At 41.9% G+C, this 14,218-nt stretch overlaps 1 protein-coding gene across 12 annotated transcripts in view; it reads left to right on the top strand.

Annotated features, from left to right (window-relative positions):
* Window positions 1-6,287, top strand: part of LOC123615342 (uncharacterized) — a 156,319-nt gene extending 150,032 nt beyond the window's left edge. For 11 of the 12 annotated variants that reach the window (XM_074378272.1, XM_074378264.1, XM_074378266.1 and 8 more), the window contains 3 exons: window positions 422-579; window positions 1,380-1,591; window positions 3,725-6,287. The gene's annotated coding sequence lies outside the window, so the exon portion shown is untranslated. Of the gene's footprint in view, window positions 1-421; window positions 580-1,379; window positions 3,322-3,724 lie in introns of those variants that run through there. The other variant, XM_074378267.1, reaches the window with a different exon arrangement.
* Window positions 6,288-14,218: the final 7,931 nt, after the last annotated feature.

Genomic DNA, 14,218 nt, shown 5'->3' on the forward strand with positions numbered 1-14,218 from the left:
CCAAAGCATCCACCACTGCCTGTTCTTCAGACACTGTGAGTTTCCATGTTGGGGAAGGCTGCTGGCTGGTGAGGCATTCTCTGGCACATCTCTTGCTGGCTGATGTGAGCTTAGCACTCAAGACTTGGCAGACAGTAACTAACCACGATCACGTCCATTTCTGGAACACTCATGGAGGAATTTAGACCTATGCTAGTGGCATACGTTATTTCATTTTGTTTTCCCAACAATCATAATTAGATTTTATCACCTGTATTAATAAGGAAACTGTCAAAGCGAGTGATGTGCAGACTTTGGACAGGAACACGGGTCTTTCTGATTCCAGTCTCTGTTCCCTCCCCGGCCTATCTTTCCAGATGTCCAGGAGACTCTTCCTCTGTCTTGAGTTTCCTGATGATGTTACAACTCTCTTTGTTTCTAGGAGAGGAAAACAAGTCTAAAATTACTTTCCAGTTGGAAATGGAATGGAGAGTTAACGTTGGATGCCGGGAAAGTCTCTCCTGTGATGAAGCGGTCTCCGAGCCACTTCCATTGGGACATCACGTCACTGTCTAGGCCCCTTGCTCAGCCTGTGCACAGGTGACAGGGCAGTGGGTTGGAAATGAATTTGGGGATTTGGTTCTATTTAATAGTTTCCTGAGGGTCTTGGCCTGGCACATAGAGTGGGAGCATTCCCTGTCCCACAGGATCGTGCTCTGGGCCCGTGCAGACCTGACGTGGCCTCAGCCTGAGGCTCAGGGCCCATGGTGAAGCGGATCATTTTATTCCAAGGTCTGCCGGAGTCTCTGACACTTCTGGGTCGTGGGACTTTGTCCAGGATGATAATAATTCCTCCCCGAGTTTCAGATTTCCTTGCCTGTGACCCGGGGTAGTAATAGTTTCTGAGATGATTGTATTGATTCAGTAAGGGGCGCAGCATGTGCTGGCAGGTAGTTGGTGCTTAAGGAGCAGAAGTCGCAGTCCCTCTGTCAGCCTCTCCCTGTGTGCTCTGTGCTTTGAGAAGTTGTGTGTTTGGTGAAAGTCATGCCCAAATACTAGAATATAGATGAAATGTTGTTCCTTTACTTTGCCTTCCTTTGCCTCTTTCCCTTCTCTGCGTCTCATGTGTAGGGAGCAGATTCCTCTGTTTCAGGGAATACGGGTATTTCTAGTAAAAGGACAGGCTGAACTTGGAAAGGTGGGGCCCAGGGGGGGTCTGGAGCGTCTGCACACCGCTGTTTCCCTGCGTTTCTGCATCCGGTCCCGTCAGTGCACGAAGTCAGCCTTCCTCTTCCTTTCTGTGTCATCAAGTCTCTGTTTTATGGGAAAACTTTTTTACGTGTCTTTTTTCACTTACATGTTTCATTCAGATGCTTGTTGCTTTTCTCCCTGTGCTTCAGTGTTCCAAGGAGGGAATTTAGTGGTGCAGCATCCTCTCCGAGCTCTATGAGTTGATCGGCTTCCACTGCAAGTCCGACTTATTCAAGCGGGTGGCCCCCGTGCAGCACGGCCCCCGGCATCTCGGAGCCTGGCGGGAAGGCCTGCTACCGACTCATTCTGCAGACGCTTCCTGGCTAAACTCTGTCGCTGGATCTGCAGGACTTCAGCACAGGTGTTGGAATTAAAACATTGCTTCAGTCCTATTAACCATGAATGTTTTGAGCCCTGCTGTCCTGTCTCATCAGGGTGAATTTTGATTCGTGTAGAATAGGGCTCAGCAGACTTTTTTCTGTCAAGGGCTTGGGAGTAAATATTTCAGGGTCTGCAAACCTCCTGATCTCCAGTGTAGCTGCTCAGCTCTGCTTTTCAGACGCCAGAGCAGCCGGACAATCCACACACCCACAGAGCTTTATTAACAGCGGTGGCTGGGGCTGGATTGGGTGTTTGAACTGCAGTTTGTCCCCACAGCCTCCTCACTATTGAAGCCTGCACCAGAGCGTGCATTTGCGACAGTGGGTGAACCTACCCTGACGCATCATCATCACCCAGAGCCCAGACTTGACACTAGGATTTACACTTGGTGGTGTGCACTCTGTGGGTTTGGACAGATGTACAATGACACGTATCCACAGTTACAGCATCATACAGAGTAGTCTGTCTTAGTGACCCTAAAAATGCTCCGTTCTGCACCTCATTAATTGTTCCTTCCCCTCTAGCCTCTGACGGCCACTGATATTTTAGTCTCTGTGGTTTTCCCTTTCCCAGAACACCATACAGTTGGAATCACACAGTTGCAGAACCTTCCCAGATTGGCTTCCTTCACTTAGTAATATGCATCTAAGGTTCCTCCATGTCTTTCCATGCCTTGATAACTCATTTCATTTTAGCACCAAATAATAGTCCATTTTCTGGCTGGACCACAGTTTATTTATCCATTCACCTACTGAAGAACAGCTTAGTTGCTTCTGAGTTCTGGTGATTATGAATAAAGCTGCTATTAACATCTGTATGCAGATCTGTGTGTGGACATAAGTTTCCATTTTGTCGAGTAAACACCAAGGAGCACAGTTGCTGGATCATATGGTAGGAGTACGTTTAGTTTTGTAAAAAATTGCCAGACCGTCTTCCAAAGTATCTGGGCCATTTTACATTCCAACCAGCAATGCATGAGAATTCCTGACGCTCCACGTGCTCACCAGCACTCGGTGCTGTCAGTGTTCTGGGTTTTGGCAGTTCTGATGGATGTGCAGTGGTACCTCGCTGTTTCAGTCTGCATCCCCTTGATGACAGATGCTGTCGAGCATGTTTCCATAGACTTCTTTGGCATCTAGATTCCTTCTATGATGAGGTGTGTGTTCAGGAATTTTGCTCAATTTTTAATCAGGTTATTCATTCTTCTTATTGAGTTTAAAGAGATTTTGGTATATTCTGGATATCAGCCCTTTATCAGTGTGTCCCTGCCCTTCACCTGCAGCACCGGAGTTGTCCTTTGGGTCTCAGCGGAGTGTCAGCTCTTCAAAGAGGTTCCCTGTCTTCCTTCAGCCTAAATACTGTCCTTGTATTTTTCACTTTCATTGACTCATTTTGTTCTTTTTAAATAGCATTTCCAATAATTTGTAAGTACATTAAAAAATAAAGGGGCAATGATTGAACACCGCCTCCCCCACCAGCCTGTGTGCCCTGTGAGAGCAGAGACCCTGTCCCCACTCACCATGTCCCATGACAGCACATGGCAGATGTCCATGTAAATGTGTGTAACGTGGGGCCAAACCTGATGAGCAGCTATGACGACATGTGTTGGCTACCATTTATTGAATAGAGTTTGTTTCTTGATCTTAATTATTAAATCACATGAATGAAACATGTTTCTTTTGAAAAATAAAACAACAAAGCACACTTCCATGTGATTGGTACTTTCTACTTAGCTTTCTGACCCAGGAGGGGACGTTCACCATCATTTTGTGGAGGAGGTTGGGAAGGTAAATTAGGAGAGTGAGATCAAATAAAGTAAAAATGATAACTATCAGCTGGCTTTATTTTCACTAAGACATAAAAGTTACTTTAAACCCTATCTCAGCTGTTGTTCTGTTGTTTTAAACACTTCTCATAGAATTAAATGGAAGCTCACTAAAACCTGAAAGGGAAATTGTGTTCTCAGGACCTGAAAAGTGTTTATGTCTATTTCTTGAGATGCACATTTTCCCTTCTGGTTACAGAAAGTCGAGGCTGGAACACAACCGTGAGCTGTGTGTGTCTGCTGGCTTCACGGGATGCTCACAGTCATTTTCATTTTCTTGTGTTGCAGTGTATGAAGGTTTTCCATCAGACCGTTTGCTCAGCCTTTTCCTGAATGAAGGATTGAATTTTCCACAGGAAATCTTATGAAACAGAGTGACAAGGCACATGTGTTTCCCAAAAAGCAATTGTTGATGTAATAAACTCTCACATTGGTGAACTTTTTGAATACAGGCGGGTTGAAAATTTTATCCCTAGGTCATATGCCACAAATCTGTCTTAAGAATAAAAAGATTCAGATTTTATAGAAGAAGCAGTTTGAATCAAGTAGAAATTATGATTTGTACACTATTTGGTGTTAGAACTTATACTCAGTCTTATCATAATTGCCTGTGGTAGGAACTGGATCATTATTTATTTATTTAAAAAAAAATCCACAAGGTGCTATTTGCCCCATTCTTGATGTGGCAGTGCTGAGGTTAGTTAAGTTGGGCCATTTAGAATTCTTAGCTAGGTTTTCGGGACATTGATTTCAGCCTCTTTATCTTTTTTAGAATCTCTTTTTTTGTGTCGGTCTTTGGTCTTTTGACAATGTGGAAATACTGCAGGGATCTTTCTTTCCCTTTTTTCCTGTCTTTGTGGGAAAAGATTTCTGTAAGAAAGACTACTAGGACATTAGGGATTTTGTGTGGGGTAAGTTTGGTCAGCTCTAAAATTTCAATTAATACGTATTAATAATTGCTATTCAGCTAATGATACTAAAATTATAAAATAACTTAAGTATACATCAATATGTATAGTACAATAAGCCCATCACCCAGATTAAGGATTTCACAAACTTTTCCGTATTTCCTTTATTCAGACCTTTGTTCTTTTACTTATCCTTTGTTGAAGTATTTGACAGCAAATCCCAGAAGTCATGTCATTTTAACCTATGTACACAAGTAGGCATGTCTGAAAAATGAGGGCCTTTTCTTTGACAGGTTTTTCCATTTGACACATGTGCTCATTAATTACCAGCTGTATCAGGCATCTCACTAGGCATTAGTGATCCTTGGGGCAATGAGACAGTCCTGGCTCCCAAGGAAGTTAAGGGCTGATGGAATAAACCAACACAGGAGCTTAGGTGCCTCACCTAAGGTCCCTGTGGGATGACAATATTTGGACAAAATTTGTGCACAATACAGTGGGATTCACAGAAGGGACTGGTCAGACTTGTAGGGCAGGCCATGAGAGAGGCGGTCAGCAGGGTTACAATAGGAGGAATTGTTTGATCAGAATCTGAAATCCTTTCTGCCAACCTTCCTACCAAGCTCCCAGGGCCCATCACACACAACCCTGTGCTGTAACTGTTTTTGATTCCTGTTACCACATCTCCTTCAGGAAGGATTTTAAGGTGGAAAATATTTAAAATCAGTAATTGTTGCCAGAAAGGACATAGAACAAGAAACATGTAAACAACACAAATGTCCATCAGCACATGACTGGATAAAGATGAGGTGATACATGTCTGCAATGGAACACTACTCAGCCATAAAAGATGCCATTTGCAGCAACATGAATGGACCTGAAGACTGTCATTCTAAGTGAAGTGGGGTGGAAAGAGAAAGAAAAATGCCATATGACTTAATTTTGAGGAATCTAAAATTAATAGCAATAATAATAAGACCACAAATGAACTAATTATTATTTTGTTTTCTTGAATATGTGTAGACACATCTGACTGTCTTTTGTGATTGGATTACCATATTCTGTTTATTATTCTTTTGTAGTTGGCTTTATTCCTCTGGTAACTATGTAAGTTTAAAAATCTAAAGCTCTAATCTGTTCTTAGAAACAATAATTAATACATATAAGTAAATGAAAAAATTGCAATATACTCTATACATGTATTTACATGCAATATGTGTATGTGGAGTTGAACTGTAATAATTCTACCTAATAATACTGAAAAACAAAAAAAATTTTATTAAAAAATAATCACACCTCTTTAAATATTAAAACGTTCAGTTCTGAGATTCTGTGAAAGACAACATGGAAGTAGGTTTTTAAGTTTTTCTCCTTGTGCATCAGTGAGCAGCCTGATCTGCAAAGCTTGGCAGCCACAGGCATCCAGGACTTACCGGCTTGCTCCTCACTTGTTGGAAGGTTAGCTGCTTCAGGATTATTTATGCTCTTAGAAGTTGCTGAAAACCACACAGAGCTTCTGTTTACATAGAGTGTATCTGTCAATATACCCCATTTTAGAAATTAGAACAGAAAATTTTAAACCCAAGTACTGACAAGCACACGCTGCCCCAGCATGTGGTCAAAGCAGTGCTGCCACGGTGGCTTGTGTTGGTTCTAGAGAAAATGCACTGTACACTCAAGAATGAGGGTGAACCCACAGATCTCATCTCAGCACTGCTATGAAAATGTGGGATCCAAAGTCCCTAAAGCAGTGCTGAAGTCCCCAGATGTCCCAGAACACACAGAGCCATGGGACCAAGAATCCAGTGTCTCGTGGATCATCAGCCATGGAGACCGCGTCCTGGGTCAGGAGGAGCAGAAATCAGGATAGCAGGCACACAGTACTATTGACAGCTAAGCTTTAAAGGTGTTGAATTGACTAAAAGTTTGGCACTGGAATTTGACACAACATTGTAAAATGATTATAAATCAATAAAAAATGTTAAAAAATAAAATAATAGTTGGTCAAAGATTTGCATTTGGAATACTACATTTCCTCTCCTGGAGACGTTAGAAGGATAACACTGATTAATAGAGGATGATTGTAATGGATTAATTATGATACTGATGGCATGAGCTGCTAACACTAACCCTGCACTCAGTGTAGACTAAGCCTTTTATGTACACACTTCATTAGGTGTCCACACCCCTGCCAGGTGGCATTAAGCACTCATACAACCATGAAATCAGTGACTATAAAACAGTCACAAGGCTTCCTCTCCAGGTTGAGGTAGCAAAATCAGCAATGATTTTCAATGACAAAAGCCAAAATCATATATATTTGGGAAAGAAAGCAAATGAAACACTGAAGAACAATAAACCAAAAGAGCAGATGGAATGGAAACTTTTATTGAAGAAAGCAATGATTAATTCAATTACAACAGCTAATGTCCCTGGTATAATTGAACCATGAATCCAAATTTTTGGAACAGTGGGTTGTGAAATTACTGTCTCATTTAATATTGGAATTCCTAGTTGGTCCAATTTTATATGCATCACTGGTGCGAGGTTAGCTATTTAGGCAAATAACAATATTCCTATTTTTTAAGTTAACAGGAAACATAACACAGGACTCCAGATTTAGGGAGAGAATACAAACAACTACTATCATACTCCATCCAGTAAGGACACGTGTCCCTGCGTCCCCAAAGCAATGAGAATTTGCACACAGAAAACACAGTTCTCCAACTGTGACAAATACGAGACCGTGATCCATGAATTACGAGAACAAGCAACTGTTTAAGTGCCATGGGCAAATTTTTTTTTATCATCTTGAAAACATCACTGATGTGCTAGGTAAGAAAAAGAATTGTTTTACTAACAAATCTAACTGACACAGGGGTTTTTCCAAGTGAGAAGGTAATCCCAAAAAGTGCAGTAAAATGAGTTAAGAAGATCTGTGAAGTGACGGAGATGATCTTAGACTGACCAGCATCATGATTCCCAGTTTTACACTTGCTCTCTGCTCGTCACCTCTGACAAAAGAACGCATCATATGTTTTTTTTTTCTTTAGGGAAAAAAAGATAAATAAAATTAACTACAATATGTGGTATGAAAAGCGGTAATGAAGTTGTCTAAGCTAATAATGCAGCCAGTGTAATGTAGCACTTATTCGGGCACTAGAATTTTTTTAAATCATGATTCCTTATATCCTATTTCTATCCTAAAGAAGACACTTAAAGTTTTCTCCTTTATTCAGCATATCTTGTGGGGGTTGTGATATACAATGATATGACAGTTTTCAGATTTAAAATTGCCTCTGCGGTTGTGGTCAGGAAAGACAAGGCTCCCTCACAGCTGCGACGGAGAAGAAATCCCCGGAGGCAGCTTCCAGGCAGCTTCCGAACCGCATCTGCTTGCACTTGGCACAGGACACCATCAGCAAGTGTAACTCTGACAAGGATTTTTTCCCCGGGGACCTGGGAGATGCTCTAACATTGTGAAGCCATTTGTTTCCCAGTTAGGTAAGGCTTGGAAAAATAGTTTATTAGAAGTGACTTCCTTTGTATGTGTCTTTTGTCCTGAGAGGACACTAATTAGCATAGAATATAAAATACCCCATAATATAAGAATTTAGGTACCCCATCTTTCCATCTACCAATCTATTTGTTTATCATATTTATACTTAGGTTACATTTTCTATGATGTTCAACTCCGGGCACCAAAAAAGAAAGGTTACAAAATATTTCTTATAAAAAGCGGGGACTGGGTCTAAGGGTTAATAACCACTACTGCTAACAATAAAAACCAGATAACATTTTTAATCTCAATTGCATCAGACCTTCCCGAATTCCTCGCTCAAGTTCACTGTTACAACAGAAACGGAATCTCTGTTCTTCCAAGACTCAGGCCTGATCGCCACCCACCAAGACATCTGTGGGTCCCTACTTGTCCTCGAAGCCCCCGAACACACCTTACGGGGTGAACTTTCTTCAGTGTTCCTACTGTAGGGGAAACCTGGAAGTCCCAGGCACTGTCTAGGAGTCACACCTACCTGCAAAAATCGAAGTCATGTGACTGAAATGTATCAAAACAGGTGGTGTGATAGGGCTGAAAGCTCACCAAAAACAGGTTTTGGGGCCTTACCCAAGCCCTCCGGCTCCTCACATGAAGAAGGACACGGAGGCCCAATTAGCCACAAGACTTGGGGGCTTCATTACTCCATGAATAAAGGATTTGTGCCAGTGACACCTTCAGACAGGGAACCCTAGAACCCAGACTTGGAAGCACCCTATCCCCTCCCATTTGAACAAATATTCTCTCAAGACACATAGTGAGAGATGGGAGACCCGGTGAGCTCTGGAATAAGATGCAATCTGAAAGACTGCTGCTAACAAATGGTGTAGAGTTTGGGCAGCCCCCAGGGCCACCAGCCCTTCTGGTATGACTGATGCCCACAATTCCATCCACAACAGTTTCTTCAGGACCCTTCCGCACACATAACCATCACACAAAAATGATTGCTTAGACATATTTTAAGGGAAATAACATTATGAGAATGCCAAATTCATGACAAGTCAGAGTCAAGACCCCAGAGTATTTACTGGATGAGATCTCACGTGTGCTTCGCAGTGAGCTTTAAACCCTTAGGACACAGTCATGGAACAGTAGGCATTTTCTTTCCTTCCTCCAAGTTGGCTTTACTGGAGAACTCCGTAGACACAGGAAGACTCTGGATCCCACCACTACTACTTACACAAAGAGCTCACCATGTGGAGTGGGATCAGCGCTGGTGCGACGGGCTCCGATGTGAGCACTCCGGTGTCCAGCTCCCCGAGGAGCAGAGCTCCCACCGCAGGAGCAGAGACCTCCAGGTGCAGAGATCCCCCCACGGGCACTGCAGTGCCTGTAAGAATCAGGTGTCTGATGAGTGAGCCTGGGGCGGGCAAGACAGGAAGCAAGCACCGCTCCCTCAAGCTCTGCAGGTGATCTCTGTGTCATCTTGAATAAACACAATCACCATTAAAGATGTTTGACAAGAGGGTAAAAGGTAAGACCTCCTCAAATCTCCACGCATTCCTTTAGTGGGAGTCCTGGTAGAACACAAGGTGACAAGAGACGCTGGCTTTACGTGCGCACGTTGCCCTCAGGGCTGCAGGGGAGGCCACGGTGCTGCCTCTGCCCCACCTCCTGCCCTCATCCCCCAGACCTCACAGGGGCAGCTGACTCGTCTCTCTGACTTTCTCTCCTTGGTTGTGCTGCTCTTCCAGCTCTTAAGAGCTCATAAAATCCTCACCAGAAAATCTTTAACAATGAACCCAAGTCAAATGAAATCAACCAAAGAGACACACTGCCTTCATCATTACCTTATATTTTAGGAAGAAATTCTTGAAGATGACTCCCTGAACTGAAGGGGTGGATGGAGGAGAAAAGAAAACAAGGCAAGCATTTTTGGCCCATAAAAAATGAGAGGTAACCAGATGGTGTCTAGTTTTCATTCCACCTCTCTGCCCGCCCCAATTTCACATGCCCCTCCCAACTGAACTCATCAGAACTCGACTGAAGGAGACGGCTGTGCAAATTTATTGGAAACCAAAGAAATCACTACAGAAACAGTCTCCCAAACCCAGCGACAAAACTGTAAGATGACCAGTGCCAGGATCTGAATACTAAAACATGCAGATCAAAATTACCACCCCCTCCCTGGTGGGTGTACTTACAGTGGGGTTGTCGCGGTGCAGTTTGTCTGCATCCAACATATAAAAATGGAAGGGACTCCAGTTTTCAACATCACAGTCCCTCTGAAACAACTTGTGGTCAATTAGCGTTTGTCCGCAGCAAAATTCGATTTTCTCCCCTGCACGTGCAGGTGAACACACAGAAGAGACCGATGATCCTCACTGCTAGTGTAGCTAAATGTTTCTAAGCCAACTGGTTCCATCACCCTCCTGATGATCAGGGGAGTGTGTTAGCCACAGGGCTCTGCAGACTAACGGCCAGGCAAGGAGGGCGCTTCCTTACTTTGGGGAGAAAAAGGCTGGAACAGCACTAGCTGGAAATAAATTCTAATTAAAACTTCAGGTGCGGTTCCTGCAGCGGAACCCACACCAATAGATGAGGCTCCCTCCGTGCTGTCCAGTCATGTGAGCCAGTCTCATTAATATACCTGTGTGTTTGGTTTAGCAAGTGAATCATGTCTGTTTTCTGGGAATGATATGAGGGTGTAAAACCTTCCAAACATGTTCATTTATTTGCTGTGGAGTTTGTTTAATTCTCTTAAGAGCACTGAGAATGACAAATTTCTTAAATTAGCATCTTTGCCCGAGAGACCTTTCCAGGCACATGCGCCAAAACCTAGGACAAACCAGAAGCAAAATCAAAACCGTTTAAGCTGCACAGCACCCCAGAATGTGTCCAGTTTGAGAATCAAGAACTTTTTCTCCACACACTTTTCCTCCTCTGTCCAAATTAATCAGCCTCTGCTGCTCCTGTATAATGAGTATCATATGACTCATGTTCTCTGCCTGTAAAATGGAAATGGGAAATATTTCTACCCAATAAAATGTCATAGAACTAACCCCCAAAGTTACATATATAAAATAAAAAAGCCAAGGTTTTAAGCTGTCCAGGGATATGAATCATTTATTTAATGTATCAATTGTTATGAGAATAAAATTTTCAAAATGCAACACCTCCTCAGAAAACTTCAACTACTATTCAATAAAAATATCACAGAAAATTTCAGAAAACAATTTAAAGGAAAATCATTTATAACAGAATCATATTCTAGGCACACTGAATAAATTCTCTTTAGAGAACTCCTACTTTTTTTTTTAAAATAAATGACCTATAAAAATACACCCAGCATTAATCAGTAAATCTTCATTCCTTATTTTTAAAATTCTTAAGGCATGCTATTTTTCTTAAATCAAATGACGAGGTATTCGCAAGCCAATGGACAACGGAATTACCTAAGAAGACATTATAATGTAGCAAGAGCAACTAGCACTTTGCCAAGCATTCTGCCTGAGGGTCACTCGTACCAGCTTATTTTGACCTGACCTCTTGGAGGTGAGCTCCATCAGCCCATTTAACACATGAAGAAACAGAGGCTATGGGTGGTCATGTTTTCAGTACTTGGTGGATTCAGGATCCAAATCCGGATCCTTGTGTATAGAACCTGTGCCTTTACCAGATCACACTACATTTCTCACTCTTCAAATGCACTCAGTCTCCGAGGTAACACACCTTCCTTGCGTTTCTAAGAGTTTTAGGAAGTACTGAATTACAAGGACTAATCAGACATTTCTGTGGGCTAATTTTTTATTTTCTGATTTTCCTGAATCAGTTCAGGCTGAATTCATACTACTTACGAGGAGAAGTCCTGTGGCAGAGGAGAGAGGGGAAGATAAGCCAGACATAAACAATTTCAAGAGATCCACTTCATCAAGGAAGCAAAGTATTAAATAAAGCACTTCAGCAACATGCTTGTCAATAAACCTTGGTGTCACTGTCTCAGCCTGAAGGAGGGTAAGCCCTCCAGCCCATCTGCCTTCCAGCCACTTACCCTGGATGATCTTGGTTCCCTCACCTGTGACACGTGTGTTCTACAGGGAATCTTTGTAGAGATTACATGATAAAACTATATGCAAAGGGGCTAATTCATTGCCAGACAGTAGGCACTAAACAAATAAAAAAATTATTTTGTTTCATGAAAATGGGAGGTAAGTCTACCAATTAAACATTCTTGATAGAATCCCAACAAGCACTTTAATTTATCTGCCAGAAATTGTAAAATCACATTTCTTTTTTAAAGGCTGTATCCATTCTCCCTACTTTTTAACAATCCTAGCTGTTATCCTGAAAATATTCCCAGAACTTGGCATCCATCTCCCATATTTAAATCCTTTAAGTTTGAAATTATGATGAAGCTTGGGCACATAAAGATTCACACCATAATTCACAGAATAAACAAAGACCACAGGAACAGGGCCACCTCAAGACCCCATGTGCTCAGAACATGCTCCAAACTTAGCAAAATCAGATGCATGCTGTTTGAGCAGAAAGAAAATTGAATGTGATCAAGGAGGCTGACATGAAGCACTGGTCGGCTCACAAGACAACTCCTTCGCCAACTCGTCTGACCTAAGTCATCTAACACAGTTATCAGTAGATCTCTAACTAAAACTAGAACACGGGTAGGGTTGGAAAGTAACATTTTTTCCTACAATATATACATATTATCAACTAAAAATTGGCACTTGTCATCTGCCTCTGATTTGATTAAGTCATGAGCCACTGCAGCTGCTGGCCTTCATCACCCTCTGAAAGTAGTTCAGGGTGGAGATCAAGAATGGGGTGCCCTGTGATCTGGGAAAATGGGCAGAAAAGCCTTCAGATATTTTGACATTTTCAGGAAATTTTATAAGCCCAAATTCTTGCATTTCCTCCTGTCTAGAAAAGCACTAAAATCATTAACAGAGACACCTGCTCCTCGACTAGCAGCAGCCTCTGCCTAAACGTTTACTGGACCGCATGTCCCCCTTCATTGAAATCTCATATAATGCTGAGCTCACCCTCCATTTCAAAGCAGTTCCTCCGAGCTGTCTGAGATGCTGTTACCTGGGTTCTGGTCCTCATTTTGCCCCAGATAAACCTTAACCCACAACTCTCACGTTGTGTGGTTTATCGAAAGCACCACAAAAATTAAGCTTACATAATTGAACTCATAGTAAACATTCAGTATCAAATATTTCTTGACTTAAATTCCTTTTAAAAGTAAATAAGGATTCCATTTCTTAAATATAACATGTTTAAATATAAATTAACATATATTTGTGAATCTTCGGAAAATATATTCTAGAAAAATTTTTAGCTAATTAAAAAAAAGCTATTGTGTGGAGCTTTAGAATTTCAAAAGTGGAAGAGAATAGTATTGTAACTCAAGATCTTGTTTTAAATGAAGAGATACTGAGGCCTCAAAAGAGATATCAATTTGCCTGATTTTATACACTGTCCTTTAACAGAAAACTTAGAACTAAGATCCTGGTCTTTGAGAAACCATGACTTGCTCTGCTGGTGCAGCACTGAACCTGATGAAAATGGGTGGTGAGAAAGAAACAGAATGCGGGGGTCTGGGTGAGGCAGTGGAGGAAAGGAGGGTCTCACCTGGTCGTGGGTGAGAAATAGGCTCCCGCAGTGCTGGTGTGATGGGCACCACTCAAGTGCCTGAAAACTACTACTTAGCACACCTGCCACCGAAATGCACACAAGCTGTTTAACTAGAAGGCTGACCAGGAGGCTTTCTCAGTGACACAACGAGCTATTTTCACATTAACTCTACAACTACAGGAAAAGAAAGAATAGAAAGCTGATATTAATTATTAAAAATTTACACCAAGAACCAAGGAATTTCCAGGACAAATATAAAGACTTGTTGGAAGTTTCATTATGCGAACTTACTGCCAATTCTGTTGTCTTAAAAGTTGTGCTATAAAATATACTGTCCTTTGTTGTTCCAAATCACATTTGAAAGAAATAATGTTTCTTAAGAGTGTTTCTGTAATTTTCTTCTATTTCATAACACCAAATCTCAGAACTTTAAATAAATGGAGGGTTGGCATTTCATCCACTGTTAGCTAGGCAATGTGTAGTTCCTTCAAAGAACAAGGGGGAATCACACAGAAAAGCATTTGAGCATCAGGCTGCTTACATTTCCCTTGGAAGTCTTGGAAAATAACGTGGAAATGAGCAGCAGGACAGAAACCTGGCGGGAGGGTCACTAGCTAGAAGGTGAGAACAAATGTGTTCTCCAAAGTGTTTTGGTAGCCACTAGTTCAAATGAACCAAGTAATTGTTCCAGCATACACGCACCTCTACGTGAAAATCTCTACC

The sequence above is a fragment of the Camelus bactrianus genome, chromosome 14, assembly GCF_048773025.1.
Source record: "Camelus bactrianus isolate YW-2024 breed Bactrian camel chromosome 14, ASM4877302v1, whole genome shotgun sequence".
Lineage (NCBI taxonomy): Eukaryota > Metazoa > Chordata > Mammalia > Artiodactyla > Camelidae > Camelus > Camelus bactrianus.